Source organism: Schistocerca serialis, chromosome 8 (genome assembly GCF_023864345.2).
Source record: "Schistocerca serialis cubense isolate TAMUIC-IGC-003099 chromosome 8, iqSchSeri2.2, whole genome shotgun sequence".
NCBI classification, from domain to species: Eukaryota; Metazoa; Arthropoda; class Insecta; order Orthoptera; family Acrididae; genus Schistocerca; species Schistocerca serialis.
The window spans coordinates 56138342-56157850 of record NC_064645.1 but is presented as its reverse complement, the minus strand read 5'-3'; positions in this window follow the sequence as shown (position 1 = coordinate 56157850).

The following is a 19509-nucleotide window of genomic DNA, read 5'->3' as shown; positions in this document are numbered from 1 at the left end:
GCTGAATATGAATTTTTCAACCCTCTGAGGGCTTCTGCAACATCATTTTCAGTGACTTTGATAATGAAAATTGACTCTGCACATGTGTGATATTTTGGTTTGCTTGCTCTATCTTGGGTCTTCTTCCTCTAAGTGTTGCATGTTTTTGCATATTTTGATATAATATGGTTTAAAAGTTCCATCACTTATTAAAAGTACCTTGAAGCCTGATTGTTCCTCTAACTCGTGGAAATTGATGAGGCCTTGTGGTAACTGTGATAGTGTATCTCCCAAAACATTCTGTTCCCCTTTTATGTACACTATCTCAAAATCAAACTTTTGGACAGATATGTACAACCTCACTCTTCTCTTATGTAAAAATTTACATGTAAGAAGAAAGGATGAGGCTTGTTGATCACAGTAAACTTTAGTATGCTTTCCCCAAAGATAATACTGAAATTTGCGAAATGTCCAAACTACTGCTCCCGCTTGTAGCTCAGTTACAGATTAAGATCTTTCTCATTCTGTGAGGGTCCTGCTGGCAAAACTGATTACATTGACTTCTTCCTTACCATCCTTTGTTATTATTTGAAACAGACATACACCGAGCCCCTGATAACAAGCATCAGTGCTTAAACAAAAGTCCAATTCCATATTGGGGTGTTTAAGGATAGGTGCATTAATCAGCACCTGCTTAATCAGCTGAAAATCATTTTCACATTCTTTAGTCCACAACGAACTGTGGTTTTTACACAGTAAGTTTAAAAGTGAAATACTGTTCAATGATTGTTGTGGTAAAAATTTCCTGAAAAATAAGGCCATTCCTAGAAAACCTTTTAATTGTTTCTTAGTATAGGGTGTTGGGAAATTTCGTATTGCATCTAGTTTACTGGGGTCAGGTAGAATTCCTACTGGTGAAATAATATGCCCTAAGAATTTTATTTTGTCCTTTCCGAATTCAGACTTTTTAAAGTTAACTGTGACATTATATTCATCAAATTTTTGAAAAACCTTTTCCAAAATACTTACATGTTCATCCCATGTTTGAGTTGCAATTAAGAGATCATCATTGTAGAGTGTGTCCTGGCTAAGCAGTTCCGGTCCAAGTACCCTGTCCAATGCTTCTATAAATACACCAGCACTCACGTTTAGTCTGAAAGGTAGCATCCTAAACTGGTAGCTCCTCCCAACATTTATGAAAGCTGTATACTTTCTACTCTCTCCATGTAATAAAATTTGCCAGTATGAAGCTTTCAAATCAAGGGATGTTAAATACTTCACGCCATGAAACTTTAATAACTGTTCTTTTAAATTCTCTGGCCTTGTTCTTATTGGAATGATGATTTTGTTTATTTCTCTCACATCTAACACCAACTGCACCACTCTGTCAGTTTTACCAACTGCGAGACGTGGACTGCAGTAAGGTGAGTGCAATGTTTCAATAACCTTCCTAATCATACACTCTATTTCTTGTCTTACTGCCTCTTTATTTGCCCAAGGAATGCCATATGATGTTCTACAATAGGTTTCATGCAGGCACACTTCTATTTTATATCCATATCCCTTAACAACACGAGGCTGTTTATGAAAAAAGTTATGACATTTAAAGAGTAATTGTGTCAATTCACTTCGCTGTTAATTGTTAAGAGAAGTGGGTTTACTTATTTTACTATCTACTGTTTGCTCATCGAGGATCTCCCCACCAGCATCATCAAGTTCCATCTTATTTGCCATTAAGACTTGAGGGTAGGTAAGTTTAACATTAATGTCAGGTATCTGCCTACTCTGATTTGTCATTGTAGTTCTTATTAAGTCCACTGTCAGTGTGCACTCTCCTACATGTATTTGACATTCCCTGATGCCGATATTTTTACCCCATATCTTCTGAACACCTCCATACCAAGTATACAGTTCACTATAAGTTTGAATGTATGCTTTCCCAGCGTATACAGCTGGCAAAGAGTTCTTGGGCTTCCAGCTGGGTGGCGGTGTCTTCAAACTGCCACGTTTTGACGAGTGACATACTCATCATCTTCGCCAGAAGATGATGAGTATGTCACTCGTCGAAACGTCGCAGTTTGAAGACACTTCCACCCGGCTGGAAGCCCGAGAACTCTTCGCCACTATAAGTTTGTCTACCAACAAGAAAGTACACTGCAAAATTACACTACATATGCTAATTGGTATGCTGGCCTGTAATTTTATAACTTTAGATTTACTTCCCACACCATTATGATCTTACACTTCTCTACAGGTAGCGTGGTTACATCTACTTCCCTCGCTATCTCTTTAAACAAGCTGGTAGACATCAGGCTTGTTGACATGCAAGTATCCAAAACAACTGGTACATCTATGTTTCCCATGTTTACCTTTATTGTTGCTTGAATAATTTCACTTACCTTGCATGTTGTTTCTTTCTCTACAGTAAACAAATCACCTTTCATTTCTGCTTCCTTACCATACCTTAAAAATAGATTCTGGATGTGCTGTATGTGTAGGTTTGTTTCAGTGTTTACTTCCTCTTTTCCATTCCTGTTCATGTTAATGTTTATGTCGCTCATATTAGTACTGTGGCACACTGACAGCTCATTACCTTCTTCATCTAGTCACGCTCGATTACTACTTCCTGGGGGTGGTAAAGGTACAGATTCATTTTCTGCCTGGTTGTTTCGGTTTGACTGTATGGGCTGCAAGTTCTCTCTTGGATCCCTGGGTTGCATATTCCAGTCCTGGTAATTTGCATTTCCTTGTTGCCTAGTGTCTAAGTTTTCTCTCGAATTTCTTCTGTCTTGGCCATACCTATGGGGCTGATATTTATTTTTGTACTTTTGATCAGCCTGTGGCTGATGGATAAACCAACTGTACAGATTTCCATTGTGGCATGGGACTGCATACAGATGCCATTCATTCATATGGACATGAACATTATAGTTTCCAAAGCCATTGCCATTACCATAGTTGTTCTTCCTGTTTGGGTTGTGTTCATTACCGTTACAATAACTAGGCATGGCTTGCCCATCATCATGAATTAGATCTATTGAGTTGAGCACTGAAAGAAAATACTCAAGATGATATTCAGGAATGGTTACTAACTTTTCCCTAACATTTGCAGATAACTTATTCTTTAAGATTTTCAATACATTGACATGGGTTATCAGATTATTCCAGTAACAGGTCTTGTTTAGGTATGTTTCAAAATAGTTTCTTATCCCCCTGAACTTTGGATGATATGATACTGGGTTAATTACCTCTCGTCTTAATCTCTCCTGGGTAGCTGTTGACCAATATTTATCTAAAAACGCATTTTAAAACTGATCATATGTCTTGCAGAGTTCCGACATCTCTGTGGCCCATAAAAGGGCATCACTCTCAGTGTGTCCTACCACATATTTGATCTTTTGAGCTTCTGTCTAAGTCATAGGCAGTACATTTCTAAAGGCTCAGACGAACACTACTGAGTGTGGTTGCTTTTTTCATTTGAGAATACAGGAAACTGTTGATGTTTTAGTAAACTCTTGTCCATTAACAATGCTGTCCAGCAGGGTGGAACAGCATTTAACTGTGGTGGTGACATATCTGTTTCACAAAAGTTTTGCCCATTGCTCATGTCGCGTGTTAGCATGCAGTCCGCTACACTGATTTCTCTCACAGGCAGATAGCTGTCTATAGCTCCGCTCACTGCCCCTGGCAATGATATTATCGTATTTTGTTTGCTAACTGTTTCGTCCCTTAACCTTTGTACTACCCGTCTGTTGTCATGTTTGTTCTATGTGTTTTAGAATTTCTTCCTCCATGTCCCCCATCACTTCCTTTACCACTTCAACGTAAGTATGCTGTTTGCATATGCACTTTTCCACGAACATTGTGTTTTCATCCTTTGTATTACTCTTTACCATTTCGTTAAGTTGCACAATGTCTGAGTTGATTCTTTTATGTTCTAACTTAAGTAATCCTATCTCCACTGTGATTTTCTCTACATTTTCTGGCAAGTCATTAAAGAAAGAATGCAGCTTTGCTAATTCTGAATGTACATTGTCTATGTTAACCTGCATATTCTTTTGCATTACTTGTAAACCATCCTGAGTTTCTCTGATTCCAGATAGCTCCTGTCCTTACGTGTGTGTTAGTGTTTCAAATTTTTCTTCCACTATGCCTTTTAATTTATCACTCATATTGTGAACTGAAGTTTGTACCTGTTCATTAATTTTCCTATCCACCTCCGTGGAGATTTGAGAAATCTGTTGTCTGAACTTTGTATCCAGAATATAGAGTTATGTGCACAAATTTTTTACCTTGTCTGAAATGTGTGTCATGTTTGTATTTACCGTTCCGATCTTGGACTTTACTGTGGTCATGTCTGCTTTCATATTAGTCATGTCTGTTTGTATTGTGTCTAAACTCAACATCTTTGAATTAACTGTGTTCATGTTAGTCTCTAAACCCAACATTTTTGAATTTATATCTGTTTTCATTGCATTCATGTCTGTTTTCATTGCATTCACGCCTGTTTTTATTGTTTTTGTCAAGGCTCAAAATTAGGCTTGCGTATCTTCCCTATTCATTTCCAGCCTACACCTGTCAGCATCTGCATCTGCATCTGTACTATGTGTACTACTTTCATTTAAAATATTCTCTTGCCTTGAGGTGTCATTAATTTCATCTATTGCAATCAATATATTGCTTGTAATGAAATGTTCCGTATTCACAGGCATCTAATGCAACAATGGCATGTCGTGCCCAGCATCCAAATAATCACTGCTTAACAATTGTAAGTCACTGATTGCTGCGTTTTGCAATTGCAAATCTACTACATTGGCATTTTGACTTTGGAATGACATTTCCTTATTGTTTTGACCTTCCATTACTGAAATCCTCACACCTCTGCAGTTACCAAAATTAATATTTCCTCTATTTAGATTTTACTTCTGCACTACTCACGTGACAAAATGCATGTACATCTATTTGTGATTGTAATCTCAATTGTTGTTCAATTAATTTCTTTTTTCATGCTAATAAAGAAATGTCATTCTCTCTACTTGACTGCAATAGCATTAACATTAACCTTTGAAGACACCATATAAGAAGAGAGAACTATCTGCAAAAAGAAGAACAGCAACTCAAACTCAAGCTCAAGGAATGAGAATACCAACAGGTTTAATATGGAAGTCAACTCGAAGAAAGAAACCACAACCAAGGAACCAGGATTTTTGGTGGGATCAGAAGAAAGCAGTTAACAAAGTGAGTTATCAAGTGGATGAACAGGTATGTGACTATCATAACACAGATGATCACAGTGCATCAAGATTAAAGACATTAACTGAACCTACAACTTCAACTATAGAGTCAAATTGCTCTCAGAGGAATACAGACAGAGACAAACTACTTACTTTTCTACAAGTTAACATATGTTTTATTAGAAATAAGATTTTAGAAATTAGAACATTTATATAACACTGAGCATGTAGGAGGTATATGTTTATCTGAGCACTGGTTAACCCAAGAACAAGTAAATATGTTTGTTCCCCAAGGGTACGTTGAGGGAGACATGATATGTAGAAAACAGAGAAAGAATGGTGGTGCTGGAATTTTTGTCAAAGAAGGAATAAAATTTTCCAGAATTGATGTATCTATGTACTCCTCAGAAGTAGATGGGGAGTTTAGTTGTGTAAAACTAATGAATGAAAATATAGTGGTAGTTAGTCTATATAGACCGCCAGATGGTGATGTAAATTTGTTTACTGAAAAATGTGAATTATTGAAGAATAAAACAAGAACTGCTACATGTGGTGATTTCAACACAGAAATGGTAAACACATAGAGGACTGTTGCTAGGACATTTTTGAATATGCTAAGATCATTAGACCTCTATTGCACAAATAACCATGCCACACGTAAGAATGCCTGCATAGACAATATTGTTGTGAATTTCCATAGGGAAGATTTTACAGTCAGACTTGCAGGAAGTGGACTTGCAGATCATGAGCCACTACTCTTTACTCTCTGTAAGAGGCAACCAGTTAAAACTGAAGAACCTAAAATAGTAATGGTATGAGGACAAAAGGAAGAATACATAAGTATGTTTTTTTGATAGATTAGGAAGTGCAGATTGGGACTTTATATATAATTGTCAATCAGGAAAAAGGGAAGCTGAAACTACCTTCGATAACTTCTTCAAGAAGTACACAGATTTAAGGTATTCTTGCTCACCATTAAAAAAAATAAATACCCAAGTGAAATGAAAAAGAAAAGACTGAACTGGTTTACAGAAGAGCTAGCAGAAATTAGAGGAAACATGCGTATGCTGTACCAGATGCATAAGCAAGTGGCTAACCAAGGAGCAGAACAGAGCATGAACATTCATAGGTCATATCTGAAATGCAAAAAATACTACAAAGCTAAATTTCTTCTGGCAAAAAAGCAGGCAGTGCAAAACTATATAGAAAGGACTCCCAATAAATGCAAGGCAGCATGGCAAATAATAAAACAAGAGAATACACAAAAATGCACAGAAACACCTCTGCTTGAACCTGAGGAATTAAATCAATACTTTTAAAACTCATTTAAAGAAATAAGTAATGGTATTAAAGCAACAAATTCATCTGCAATGAACCTTGTTGGAACACCACTGCCTGTTAACCTGGTATTTCAATGGATGGCTGTCACACCTGCTGATGTTATAAAAGCTGTATCCAAATTTTCAGGTTCTAAAGTATGGACTGTTATTGGTTATCAAATAAGATAATTAAAAAGACAATACACTCAATTGCCAAACCATTAGCTTTTATTTTTAATAAATGTGTAGAATTTGGAGTTTTCCAGATACGCTTAAGGTATCAAAAGTAGTCCCAGTTTTTAAAAAAGGGGACAAACATCTTCCCCAAAGCTACAGACCAGTCTCCATTGTTACAATACTCTCAAAGGTACACAAATAAGCAGCCTCCTTGAAAAACACAATATCCTATGTAGCAATCAGTTTGGTATGTGTGTAGGTAGAAACACAACAGGGGCCATCTTGGAAATCATTGACCATACCTTAACAGCTTTTGAAAACAATAACATGGTGTCACTGGTATTATGTGACCTAAGCAAAGCTTTCAATTGCATTCCTGTTGACATACTACCGGGGAAACTAGAGTCTTATGGGGTGAGAGGAAGCACTTTAGCTGTGGTAAATTCTTATTTAAGTAACTGAAAACAATTCGTTTCAGTCAGAAATGTAGGTTCTTGCATAACGGAAATCAGCACAGGTGTACCACAATTGTCTATCCTTGGACCCTTCTTCTTCACTGTAGCTATTAATGATTTACCTAAAAATATAGCCCACCCTGTCATGTGTTATGCTGACAATACACTACTACTCACCACACATCAGAACATTTAAGATCTGAATAAACTAACAAAAGAAACACTTGACAAGGCCCTGTGCAATCCTGGTAAAACCCAACAACTTTTAATGGGAACATCAAATGAAGTAGGCAATAAATTGGTAAAACTCTTAGGTATTCACATTGAATCTAAACTCTATTGGGAGGAACATGTCCATCACGCATGAGAAAAAATATCTCGGGTGGCATACCTTATCTTGAAAGTAAGAGAGGTAGTGAGCTTGGAATACCTTAGGGTGACATACTTTGGGCTATTCAGGACATATATTTCATATGGTCTGATTATATGGGGCACTCCCCTCACATCAAGAACATCTTGAAATTAAAAAAAAAAAAAAAAAGTCTAACACACAATATGTAAAAGATGTCATAGGTAGCACAGTCGTCCTCTTTTTTTTACAGACTCAGAATACTCACAATTATAAATGTATACATCTATGTGTTTGTACTCTATATTAAAAATAATATTTCAGAATTTATTGCCAGAGGGGAAATACATGAACACAACACCAGAGCTAAGGGTAATTTAGACATACTGTGCCACAGATTAACAAGCACAGGAAATTCCCACAAAGTAAACCCACTCAAAATGTTCTATAAACTGCCAATTCATTTCCAGTCTATGGATATAATTTTTTTTAAAATTAAGTGGTACAGCTGGCTGTAAGATAATCCATTCTATGACATTAAAGAATTATTTGAGATGCCTGATGAGGATACTACCATTTAAAAGTTGTCTGTAGTTAAACATGTTATTGTATGCTGTGGTTAATCATGTGTAATTACATAGTGTATACAATAAACAATACAATAGTATACTATATTAGATTATAGTATAGCTTATTGCATTAACTTTTAGAAGCTATCCTGGTGTAATTCGGTACACTGCCATGCTTGAAATGTATTCTATAATGTACTGACACTTGTTTATTTTATTATTCTGTACGTACTAGTACATCCTGTATGATGAAGCCAATGTCATTGTAAAATGATCTACGGCGAATAAAATTCTTGATTCTGGATTTTACGAAATAGGTGCTTGGATCTTCTACTAGGCCTACTGGGAATGCATTTTCTATATGCATTGTGCGGTCCTACCTCATTGTTGTCTTGTAACTGGTACTTCCTCCATTGTGCTTTGGTGTCCACTCTTGGTATTGTTGTCTTCTTCCTTCTAATTAATTTGTTACTTCCTTTCCTTTCAGTTAGTATTTTTTCCAGTATTACCTCATCATCTCTGTCATGTCATCAGCATACATGGAGCATAAAGAAATATTAACATACACGTATGTTCACTGTTTTAACAATACTAATACTCACAGTTTAGCCCACTACATATCATGCCTGTCACTTGTCGCCACTTTATAACATAATTTAAAAAATATTAACAGAATGCCTGCAAATGAATTCTTATTAGTTGATATTGGTTCTGCACAAACAAAATGCTCTTTTTCCCTCTGTATATTTTTGCTTACCAATTAATAATGCTAAGTCCAATTGCCAAATCCACCTACAAGATCTTGACTGTGTTCATTGTTACTTTTACAATTGGATCTTCGTAATTTTCCGAAGTACACAGGTGGGCTTCAGTTCTTCTGGTTACAGCACTACTCAAAATAATAACTCAGACAAACTTTCAGTTAGTAAAACAATACTATATTCTTCTGTTCGATGCACATAGAAAATACATACTCTTCACTTATTCAGATCGCCCAAAATGGCTGACTAGATTACATGCCAAGATAATTGTGCCTTCCTTCCTTCACTACGAGAGCACAAATCCTTCCTTCTACTGAGGAACCAGAAAACATCTTATGTTTTTTTAACATCTGAAAATCAAAAACACAGGACAGTAGACACAGGTTCTATGCTGGGCTACCGCTTCACCTTTTCTCTTTGCCTTTAAAGAAAACAAAAATATAAAAGTAAGAAATGCAAAAGGTTCATCACAGAGGGAGGTGTTTGGGGTGGTGGAACTCAGAAAGGAAGATGTAAGTTACAAATTAAAGATAAATGGGTCTGACACATTGGGCAGCACAGTCGAGATAGTACATACGAGAGGTTCTTGATTGCTCTGTGGACTTGCAAGTAGCTGAGTGACGCTGGATCCTGTATTAAACTTGTATTAAAGGAGTGTTTGAAGCTTGTGAGGCTCTACTGAGGGAGTACTGAGGGCATTAAGGTTTTTATTGGAAATTCAAGACAGAGGAGAGTGTTTTGGTTTAGGTGATGAACATTGTTATCTGTTGCTGAACCATATGGTAGGTTGGCAATTGGAGCAGGAATTGGTGGATCCTGTGTGGCATAAATTGTCATTGACAGCAGTTTTTAAACGGATATGTTGTAACTATTTGAGTACCTGTGCCCGACATGAGCTCATCAGTAAAGGCTACCTAGAAGTGCAACATTATAGTGAACCATTGGAGAAATACATCAAAAGGATAAAAGGTGGTGCTATAAGTTTCTGTTTGAATTATAGTGAAAGGGAAGTAGTTGAAAATATTTTGAGGACATATGTCCTGTTGATTACACTGGGGTGTGGTTTTGTAATCAGCAGCAGAACTTCCACCAGCTAGAAGAGGAGGTGAGCTGTGAGTAAGCTGTAGCACACCCAGACCAGGGTTGCAGGAAAAGAATTAACACTTGGGTGACACAGAAAACCAATTGGTAATCTCAGCTGGTAGCTAGTGTCAACTGCAGTAAAGTATGTTAAGTGTAAAGGAAATAGACATATTATGAGGATTTTTACAGGGCACAGAATCCTTAAAGACAGTTGATGATACCTTAAGTAAGGATCACAAAGAAGGGGGTATTGCAGAAGAAATATGGCGATCCCAAGAGCTCAGGTTTTCTTTGTGTATATGCCTATAAATGAGGAGACTGTTTATGCTCTGCTCAATATCAGTAGTTCTGCCTCCGTTATTAAGGAGAAATGAGACTTAAGGCTTTGGAAGTGTTGCAAATTTGCAGAACTGCAGGTGGAATTGAGTCTTGTCAGCTAGCAAAATTTGACATAATTGCAAATTTTAGGGATGATTAAGATCTGGATTGGTGATTTTATGTGGAAATTTCCTGTTAAGGTGACCCATAATCTATCTGTGTTGGCTAATCTGGGTGCAGGCTTTATCTGCTAGGTTGGATTAGCTCCCCAGAGGAGTCAAGGAAGGTTTTACTTTGAGTCCGTTTACCAAAAGATTTTTAAATTTTGTAAGTATGTGTTAATGGTTGTGTAGGGGGTAATTAGCATGTAATTAATTCACTGGGTACTGATATTACCATGTGTGATCTCAGGTATGTGTACCCAAACAGAGGGAGCAGAGCATTAAGTTACATGAAGACTGCAGTGATGTACACACTGATAGATTAGGAGAGGTTAAAGAAGCCGAATATGAAATTGAATTGACAGTTAATGTCCCCATAAGGCATTCACCATTCAGGTTATCAGCATAACAGGTGAAAGTGTTGCAGCCAGTATAGATAAAATTGGGTGCCTTACAAGTGTAATAGGGTTCCATCTCGACTGTCTACAGGGACAGCAGTGCTGTTCGTTATCATAGATAGGATGTTTCCAGATCTTAAGTTTTGGTGTGTGTACCATTATCTGGATGATTTACTGACATTTAGTTAGAATTTTCAGGACTATTTGGGTCACATTAGAGAGGTGCACCAGTGATTGCAAAAGATGGGATTTACCGTTAACCCTTTGTTGCCTGACGGTACTTAAAAGTACCAGTAAGTTTTGACTCTAATTACTTTCTCGTGGTGCAGTTTCGTGATCTGAGAGCCTGTCGGTACGTAACAGTAACTCTGCTCTACTGTTTCATAAATGTTGTTGTGCAATACATAGACCTCTCTGGCGGTCAGAGCTTGACATTGTTTTTCGCGTGCTGTTGTGAAAACAGAAGATTGTATGTGCTTGTTTCCATGGTGTTGCCTGAATTTGTGCGCAGTTTATTGAAACTTCCGTTGAGTTTTCCATTGTACGTACTTACCTTCTTTGTTTTTTTATAATTGTTTGAAGCATTACGTTACAAGTGAATGAGATAAAGTGGAAGATATAAGGCGGACTTACTGGTACCGTCAGGTTGTGCGAACACTTTATTGTAGCAACAATGCATTACCTCTCCCTAGTTGTTCTGTCCACTTTTTCTCACACAGAAATCGGTAAATACCTTTGCCTGTGGAACAATTAGAACAAACAGGAAAGGTTTGCCAGGGAATTTACCTAAAGAAAAATGTCTAAATCAAATCACAGAGAGTCATCTTTAGACCTAACAGTTTTTCAATGGAAGGAAAATAAAGTAGTATATTTTGCGTCAAACTTCCATGGCATTGAACTGAGCGTAGTGACAAGAAAACAGAAAGATGGAACTAGTATGTCTATACCATGTCCAGTTATTGTATGTGATTACAATAAAAACATGGGTGGTGTGGATCATGCAGACAGATTACATTCAACTTATGGTCTTGACAAGCGTTCAAAGAAATGGTGGCACCGTCTCTTCTGGGGAGCGATAGAAATTGCTTTTGTCAATGCTTACATCATTTTCAGTGATCTACATGGGGCACTGCCACTGCTGGAATTCAGGTGTGCTGTGGCACTAGGGCTAATGAATGAACAGCAAGTGCCAAATCTAAAAAAAAACCTGTGGTAAAGATGAAATAACTCTCCCAAAGAGAAGGAAGGATAACTTTTGTTCTGAAGGATGTACATCTTGGCAACCGAGGAAACCATTTTGTAGTGTTCAGTTGTAAAAGAGGACGATCCGAAGTGTGTGCGAAAAATAAAATTCAGACGAGACCACATTCACAATGTAGTCCATGTAAAGTGTATTTGTGCTGCAATGAGAAAAAGAACTGTTTCCTACAATTTCATGAGGTATCACTAAATATGTGATATGTATATACTGTCAAAAATGTATAGCTAAGTTACTATGTATTGTGAAATTGCTCTAGAATAAATTTATGCGAAATTAAAAAAAAAAAAAAAAAAAAAAAAAAAAAATTGAGAAATATCATATCTCGGTTAATTAATTTTCTAATGTAAAAATATTTAATATTTATGTGGAATAAGGTGCAAGTTATAAAAATTGGAGCATTTTCCTGCGGATGTTGTGATTCTGTACATGGAGTCTGACGGTACTTCTAAATACCAGGAGAGAAAAAAGTTGTGAAAAATAAAATAAAATTTTACAAAAAATCCTACCATCATTTGAGGCCACAATAGCATAAATTCTGCAAAGAAAACGTTAAAAGGTAAATTTTGTCTTATGTCAGGAAACAAAGGGTTAAACCTTCAAAGGTAAAATTTGCTCAGCCTGAAATATCCCTTTTAGGCCATTTTTTTTTTCTGAGTGAGCAGACAGAATTGATCAAAGCCACAATGAGGTGATTTACTTGTGTCCCACTCCTAAAAACGTTAAAGCAGTTGCTCATTTTATTGGAATGTTTTATAGATGCTACCACACACATCCACAGTGTCCACTCATAATATTACTGCTGAAGTGCCTACAACGTGTATTCAAAGTATATTTGGTTGATTTTGGCCTTATCACACACTGATTTTGGATAGGATTATGTCCTTTAAATCTGATACATTTCATAATTTTTGCTCTGAACTAGGCGTGGCTCATGATACAACCATGCTCTTTTAACAGAACCCTTCTCTGGCAGAGCCCATGAATCTTAATTTGGGGACAGCCCTGATTCTCTTCCACCATTGTGACTGTACCCACTGTGATTGCTCTGTATCATGGTCAGGGTATGCCTTCAATACAGCCATGCAGGAATCACACAAAGCCATTCCAACTAGCTCAATGTTTGCATTTAAACCTAATTCGCCACTTACCGACTTGTGATAATTCAATTATTTGCTTCCAGAGAGGACTGATACTGCACAGATCTGTGCTAATTGAAAGTGCATTAATAAAAACTTGAGAGCAGCCCGTGAGAAAATGGAAAAATCTTACAATGGTGGAAGGCAGCTATTATCCCTGAAGCCATGGGATCAGGTTTGGATTAAAAACTGCAGTCTGAGAAGCTGTGGGGCAGATAAAATTATGAGAAAGCTTTTGTCCCTGTTTGTGGGACCTGCCTGAATTTTGTGTTTCATCACCCCAGTCACCTGGTCATATCAAGAACCCACAGAATAGAAGAATATTTAGAACACACTTATCTCAAGTTAAACCTTATGTGCCAGAGAATGGATCTAAATAAGAATGTACCCTTATGACACATAATCTGTTGATGAACTGTACAGTTATGATTTCTGCTCTGTGTGGCAGCTGGGTGAAGTAGTTTTATCACATATTTTTCGCTCTCCTTTTGAAAATGATATCTTGCAATTGAAAGAATAACACATTGAGGTGTTTTCTCACCACTTTATATTGTGAGTAAGGTACAACAGAGAATTTCTGGTTAATGTGCAAGTGTGAGATTTCAGCCACAGCCCACCCCCCCACGGGTTTGAGGTTGATGGGGGAACATGAGCCAATGGCAAGTCGTCACAAGCTGTGCTGGCTCAGATCCCCGTGCATGCCTCTGGCTGCAGTGCAGTGCTGTGAGCAATGTGACTGTGGTGCCATCTAGATGCAGCTGCAGCTGCAGCTTTACAGTGTGATAAACCTTTCACATTTCTTACTTTTATATTTTTGTTTTCTTTAAAGGCAAAGAGAAAAGGTGAAGTGGTAGCCCAGCATAGAACCTGTGCCTACCGTAATATATTTTTGATTTTCAGATGTTAAAAAACAGAAGACGTTTTCTAGTTCCTCAGTACAAGGAGGGATTCGCACTCTGCTAGTGAAGGAAGGTAGATGCAAGTATCTTGGCACATAATCAAGTCAGCAATTTTAGGTGATATGAAAAAGTGAAGAGTATGTATTTTCTATGTGCATCGAACAGAAGAATATAGTATTGTTTTATTAACTGAAAGTGTGTCCGAGTTATTATTTCAAGTAGTACTGTAACAAGAAGAACTGAAGCCTACGTGTATACTTTGGAAAATTACGAAGATCCAACTGTAAAAGTAACGACAAACGTGGACAAGATATTGTAACTGGATACAGCAGATGGATGTAGCATTATCAATTAGTAAGCAAAAATATACAGAAAGAAAAAGAGTATTTTGTGTGTGCAGAACCAATATGAACTCATAAGAATTCATTTGCAGTCACAGCCCAGCTTGTTGTGCTTGTCTGAGTGCCAAAAAATTAATCTCATTAATTTCAATATATTTAAAAGGCCACATTTCACATTTTATTTATTATTATTCTATTAATATTTTTTATTATATTATACTGGACACATAGGCCTTCTGTATTCAGCCTTTGGCCTGGAAGTTCCGAGATGTCAGCTTGCTCTCCATGCCGAATGCTGCCCTCCACACAACTGCAGAGCAGTTTCTTGGTAACTATCAGTGACAATACCATCAAACATTAATTTTATTTTGTGTACTAGTTTGGAGCCAATACTGGAGAAAGCTTCTATGGTGGACTTCCAATTTGGTGAGGGCTGCTGCATGGTTTGGCTGATGTTTTCATGTGACTGCTATGGCAATGTACAGTACATGAACAGAGGCCAATGGTGTTTTGTGTAAGCCACACTGACTGGTTTGTAGTTGCCTGAGGTTTATCGGGAGTGACCTTTTTTGAAGAATAAGAATGATGCTGAGGAGGAGGAGATTAGTGTTAAATATTCCAATGACAATGAGATCATTAGAGGCAGATGGATTTGTGTTGAGTTGTATTATACAGACAAGTAATGATTTATGTTGCTATTTGAACTAGTTGATGGGCATTTATTTGTTGTCTGAGTACATTGCAATATATTGTTCAGTCAAAATATTTCAGGTTTGATAGGGTGTGTTATCTATGACTGCTGATGTTGCTTCTAGCTTTGTGACCAAGTTATTAAACAGCACTTAACTGTTAGCTGGAATAAGACATTGGTGTCTGTTTTACTATAACTGTATGGGAAGGCATTTACATTTTGTTTTATTATAATTGTATGGGACACCATTTGTATTCTGCTCATTATAATTGTGTGGGAAGCCTTTTGTATCATTTTATTATAATTTGTGTGTGAGCTTATCCATAAGTAAAATTTACTGGGGATTTTTGTGATTTAAAACCCTGAAATAAAGTAAGTTACAATGGGGGCTTTAGTATTAGGTTTTAAAGAAATGTTCGTTGGATGCTGAAATTGCCAGAAATGTAATGTGTTTCAAAAGAATGTGTCACAGCCACCTCAACTAGCCATCCCACTCACTAGGACAGTTACAGTAATTATTACACAGCCAACTAAAAGACACAGGATTTATGTTAGGAACGAAATTCACAGTGTATTTATAAAGCAGTTAATAGAAATAATTAAGACATTTTTATTAGTATATAATACACATAACTTTAACGTGAAAATTGTGATATTATGACATGCTAACTGTCTTAGAAACAGTGTAATGAATTCTACAGCCGAATTCCCTAACCGGAGAGGGAAGGTAACAGTATGTCCAGCCAGGATGGTAAGCACCAATCCGGACATGTGCACGGTGCAGTTATTTTTAGCCAGGGGGAAAGAAATAGACTGTACAAGGGACATCATGGAGCGAAAATTGAGCTTGCAACAGGTCAGGATGCACTGGATCTTCTCCACCTATGAGAATTTGGTAGTAGTAGCAAGTTGTTTTGAGCATGGAGTATTTGCAGAAGCAAAATGTATAGAGCTTGAGGGGAGTGGAATTTTAATCAATGGAACTAGGTGTAACATAATAGGATCAACCTTCCACCTGCCAGTGTCAATTCAATTTAATGTTATGCAGCCACAGCTGCCCAGAAGCAACTTTAGAGTTTTTGCCAAGGCAGAATCTGACCTTGTTAAATCAAACTCTGGAGCCGGGTCTGTTGAGATCCATAAACCAGTTCATTTTAGAGCAAGAGGGGTGCATACCAGCCGAAGAACTTGTGCAACATGTCGCTCAGTATAGGGAAAGGCAATGGCAAATAATGATCATTTTGAGCGCCTCTGTGCCAAGTGTCTTTACAGCCTTAACTTTGTTATGTGTTTTCATTCTGATCAGGCAGAGAACCAATTCCAAGAGGGAACCAAGGGTAGTTCAAGTCCCAGTGGATTGGATACCGAGGGCATGAGAAGACTAGGTAAAGGGTTGATCGAGCAGTGGTTGTCCAGTAAGGAATTTTTATGTTTTGTTTCATGTCATGTGTTTTAAGGGGCACTAGGCCACATTTAAGTTTTCTAAAAGTAAGGAAATATGTCATACGTGCCAGCCCAAACAAGTTGAGTTAGTTAAAGGTTGACCTGGGGACTGGGTCCTTCGGAAGGGGGGAATAATGTAGCGGCACTACCATTTGGGATAGGAAAAGTCAGTTTTGGTGCAATCTTTCTGAGCACACAAGTTACAGCCAGGCGCAGGCCTGTTTACAGTGAGTTACGCTCACCAGCAGTTTTGAAGTAAAATAGAGGCCACTGGGGCATAGAACTGCTGGGAAAAGTACACGCAGCAGTTTGCATGGCACAAGTTACAGGCAGAAGGGGCCAACTGGGCAACCTAAGTGTTATGAGTTTGTGATGCAGAGCAGTGCATTTAGCAAAACAGAGGTGCACAGCCACATATAAATAAGGTGCCAGTTCACTAACAAAGCATTCCAGTTTGGCAGCTCTCCAGGACAGCAGGGCGTGTCACACTACCGGCTACACGCAGCAGCAGATGTGGTGCCAGCATTCCAGTCCACGGAAGGTCACTGATTCGACACTCTGAGGTCAACATGGGGTCCGTAGACAGCCAACGGTGGGCCACTCCACGGTTCGCTACCGTGGGCAGTCATCTTGGCTCCCAACACACACCGGAGACATTTTTGTAGATTTCTGATCAAAATAATTTGACAGATTTGTAAAAATACTTTTTAAAAACTACATAATCTTCTTCATGTCACTTGGCTCAGATGAAGTAGTATTTCTTGACATTTGTAATGCCCTTTTGCCCGAAATGATTTTTTTTGCTTTAGGCAGCAGACGTTAAAAATTTCCTGATCCTTTTACAATACCCCCTCAACCAAACTACTTTGAGAAAAACATTTTTTGATGTTAGCTGCATTTCCATGAAAATATTTCCTAGCATAATGCCCTTGGCTGTATTCTGCATCAAATTTGGATCATGGTGATGTCATTTTGATGATGTTCAATGCCAGTTATTCCTGTTTGCAAATACATATCTGTGGTGTCAAAAATTGTTGTAACATATCCAGGAACACTATCCTGATGAGGGTTCTCTCACAGGAAAAATGGCTGTACACTTTTTCTTGCTCAATTCACAAAAAAACATTCAGTTTAGGGCAATCATGAATGTGTTGTAATGATTGATGTGGATTTTACTTGACTTATCAGTGTCTTATTCATCAATCTGTACAGTTTCAAATGCAAGCAGTTTATCAACACATGCCAGACAGTAGTATGTGGGATTTGTGGTTTGATAGATGCATGCCAGGTCAATTTTGAAGGGCTGTTGACAAGACATTGTCTCACTCACTCATTGACGTCATCAGATTCGCTTGGATGGCCTGATGGTTTCCCATGTCTTACCAAGCACCCTGTTTCTACAAAACATTTATGCCACTCATAAATTGTAGGCCTACTAGGAAGATCTTTAGCGTACTTGGTACGTAAAGTAAGCTGAACTGTTGTTGCCGACTTTGATTCTTGAAACCAAAACACACAGCTATCCATCTTTAATGCATCTGCCACTGGCACTCCTTATGGTGTGATTCAGCACTAGCAAACCATGTGAGATGAAACTTGATGCATTTCCCTACAAATTGACACTATGGTCACCTCTGTAGGTACTATGATTTAAAAGTTTCAAAGTTGTAAAGTCCTTTTTGAAACATCATGTATTATTCCTAAGCATGTTTTTGAGCAATGAAGACTTTATTTCTTAAAGATGAGGTACTCCAGAACTTACTCCATATGAATTACTGAAGTAAAATATGCAAAATATGTCAACTTACTTATTTGTCTCTCCCCAAGATTTGCAATGACTCTACAGGAAAATGTGGCTGAAGTAAGTTGATTTAGGAGTTCCAAGAAGTGTTTTTTTCAGTTTAAATTCTCATCAATATGGACCCCTAGGAATGTTGAAGTTTTCACCCTATTTATTATTTCCTCACCATGTCTTACACTTATCATTGGTGCAGTACATCTAGATTTGCAGAAAAACAGTCAGTGATACTTTTATGAACTTTGTTTGCCATTTCTTCTCTTTCTGTATGTATGCTTGGATGGATTACAATACTAGTGTCATCTGCAAAAAGGACTAGTTCTGCTTGTTGTATACTAGATGGACGTTTGTTTACATATATGAGGAATGGTAGTGGACCTAAGATTGAACCTTGGGAAATGGCATAGGTGATTTCTCCCCAGTCAGTATTATGTCTCTGGACATTATTGTTTGAATTGCTAACTACAACTTTCTGCATTCTTTGGGTTTGAAATGGCATTATCAGTTGGTTGGCTGCAGACTCAATCCTATAAAACATCAATTTATATAGGCTAATACTGTGATTCAAAGAGTCAAATGCCTTAGACCGCTTGCAGAAAATACGATGCATTGTGGCACCGAAGCAGTGAGGCCTTGGTAGGTCACTGGAGGGAGTTGGCACCACATTGGCACATTGGCGCACATGCGCGCGCACACACACACACACACACACACACACACACACACACACACACACACACACACACACACACACCACACAGTCACCTAATTCCTGTAAATTCTGGGGAAGGGGTCGATGAGCTCTGACGCCATGTTCAACCACGTCTCAGATGTGTTCAATCGTGTTCAGGTCTGAAGAGTTTTGGGGGGGGGGGAGAGGGGGAGGGGGGGGGGCAGGGCGGCAGCACATCAATAGAAGCTCACCACTGTGTTCCTCAAACCACTCCATACTCTTGGCCTTGTGACATGGGGCATTATCTTGTTGAAAAATGCCACTGCTGTCAGGAGAGATGGTTGTCATGAAGGGGCTTATGTGTTCTGCTACCAGTATACAATACCCCTTGGCCATCATGGTGCCTTGTCCGAGCTCCATTGGACCCATGAACACCCACATGAATTTTCCCTAGAGCATATTGG